The sequence below is a fragment of the Cebus imitator genome, unplaced genomic scaffold, assembly GCF_001604975.1.
Source record: "Cebus imitator isolate Cc_AM_T3 unplaced genomic scaffold, Cebus_imitator-1.0 Scaffold803, whole genome shotgun sequence".
In the NCBI taxonomy this organism is placed as follows: Eukaryota; Metazoa; Chordata; class Mammalia; order Primates; family Cebidae; genus Cebus; species Cebus imitator.
The window spans coordinates 17,399-20,037 of record NW_016108118.1 but is presented as its reverse complement, the minus strand read 5'-3'; positions in this window follow the sequence as shown (position 1 = coordinate 20,037).

The window sequence follows — 2,639 nt, the reverse complement described above, 5'->3', positions numbered from 1 at the left end:
AGGAGCGGGAAAGCATTTGAGTAGAAACAAGGGAAGGCTTCGTGTGTGCCCTAATTGGACGCTGTTGGCACAGGGAAGCTGAGGGCACACCACCTAGAAGAAGAGGTCCTAGGAGGTGGGTTAGGGGTGCCTATTTGGATTTAACTGATTGGCCCTAATTTGGAAACAGGGACAAACATTAGGAAATCCGTCAATGATAAATCAAGTCTTGACCATTTGGGGTTGATTGTTTTAGAATTTATTGTCGAGCTTTCTGGATTTTCACTAGAGAGAACCATCTGACTTTCTCTCTGCCTGACATCACACTGGCATCCTGGCCTGTTTATTGTAGATAAAGGGGGCAGTTTTCTGGGTGGGTTGCTGGAGGTTGTGGGTCAAAGTTCCATCTTTCTATATGATCTGGCCACTGTCCAGTTGTATGTCCAGTGTCTAAGCAGTCAATATGATGAGGACCTACAGGTGGCCAGGTTTTCCTGCCTTGTAAAAAATAACCCCTTTAAAGATGAGACCAGGCCAGGTGCAGTGGCTCATACCTGTAATTCCAGCACTTTGGGAGGCTGAGGCGGGTGAATCTCCTGAGGTCAGGAGTTCGAGACCAGCCTGGCCAACATGGCGAAACCCCTTCTCTACTAAACATACAAAAATTAGCCAGGCATGGTGGCACACGCTTGTAATCCCAGCTACTCGGTAGACTGAGGGAGGAGAATCGCTTGAACCCAGGAGGTAGAGGTTGCAGTGAGCCAAGATCGCGCCACGGCACTCCAGCGTGAACAAAGGGGGCAAGATTCCAACTCAAAAAAAACAAAGAGGTCGATAAGCAGAGAGAAGTGAGATTGAAAAGCCCAGAGCCTGGTATTCTTTGTGGTCTTCTGAGTCAATCCTTCCTTTGATTTTAACAGCCAGTAGTTCCCATTTGTGACTCTGCTAATATAAGTTAGGTGGCACCAAGAGAGTCCTGTCCAGCCCACTCCCTGGTGGCTTCCCAGACACTGGCCCAGTGTTTCTTCTCATTCCTCACCTGCCATGATCCCTGACATCCGCTGCCGGTAATCATAGGCTTGTATGAATCCACACGTCGGCAGCTTTCCTTCTTCCCCTCTCCAGACCCTCCAGCTTCTACTCCCCACTTTGGGCTCCTTGATCAATCCTATAAATCCCCCACTGCCCGACTTCTCTGACTCCCAGGTGTTCCTGGGACACCTGCTCTTTCCCTGCATGCTTCTCCCTCAGGGGTCATCCACTCATGGGGCCTCAGCGATCACTTCGAAGTGGCTTCCAGATTCCTGGGCCCGGGAGCTCTGATTGTCTCCTACCTGGGTCCTATCTTCACTGACCCAGTTTCCCATCTTACCAGCGGCCTCACCAGGTCTCATAAGGAACTCGCCACCTTCCACGGCAAATGCCATAGGGTTTCTGATGGGAAGCAAGCTGTTGTTCTGACCCTGCTGAGCAAATGTGAAGTTCTGCAAATGTGAAGTCCTATCTGAGTTTCTTCCCATCTCCTCTTATGTCTCATCTGTAGATACAGCAAAAATTGTCATCTTCACAGGAAACAGAGACTTAGAGGGCTTTTCCAAGGTCGGAAGGCTCAGGAGCAGCAGAGCTAACACATCTGGATGCTTCACTGATGATATTTTCCAAGCCGCGCTTCCTCGGAACCCTCTGGAAGGACAGCACAGCTCCCAAGGAGACAGGCTGCCTCAGGGGCTTAAGATATGTGTCCAGCTGCCCCAGTGTCAGTCTCACTGCCCGAGCTGGAGGGCAGAGGCTGAAAAATCTTATAAATGCCATGGACTGAGTCTTGTCTTGGTTTTATCCACACATTTTTCTCAAGAATTTTCCCCGCAAATACATTTAGGTAACCAGATCATTTCTACTAGATGTGTCTCTGTTCAAATCCAATGTAGAGAATCTGAGTCTTAAAGAGTCAAAGGGAAGCCAGAGGCCACCTCATATAGACCTGTGCATAGCACACACTGTCCCATTCCTCAGCATAGGCAAATAGCCCTCAAGCCTCAGCTCCAACAGCTCTTGCTGGGAAGCCATCAGAGAAGCCTTCAAATGCATGAGTGACTTTGCTGGAAAGACTTCCTGATGCTGAGGTCAAACTCTTACGCAGCTTCCACCCACTGTGAAATGTCCCTCTGCAGCCACGTGGCAGCCTTCCAGAAGCACCAAGCCTTCCTCGGCCAGGCCCCACTCTGCCTCTTTTCTCAGGCTCAGATTCTCAGTCCTCCAGGTGACTGATGCCCAGGCCCTTTCCCTCTGGCCCTTTCCCACGTAGACTGCCAGTCACCTGCTTGACAGATGCTTGACACCACCCCATCTGCAGGCAAGCCGCACCAGTCAAGGTGGCGCTTTCTCCTCTCTCGTTCTGGACTGTGTTTATCAGGACAGCCAAAAGGTCCCCTTAACCACCTCAAAGTCATTTCAGATCTTGCTGAATTTGAACAGAATCTGAGTCTGCCATTGAATCCTTGTCAGTAAGAACAGCTGCGTGTCTTTTTCCTGAGAACCGTATAGGGTCTCCTTTGGGTGCTGCTTGCAGATAATTCAGCTTCTTTGGTGTGACACACAGGAGTCCCAGCCTGTAGCAGGGATGCATTTTGAGCTTTTTGACAGTACTCTTATCTGATTTT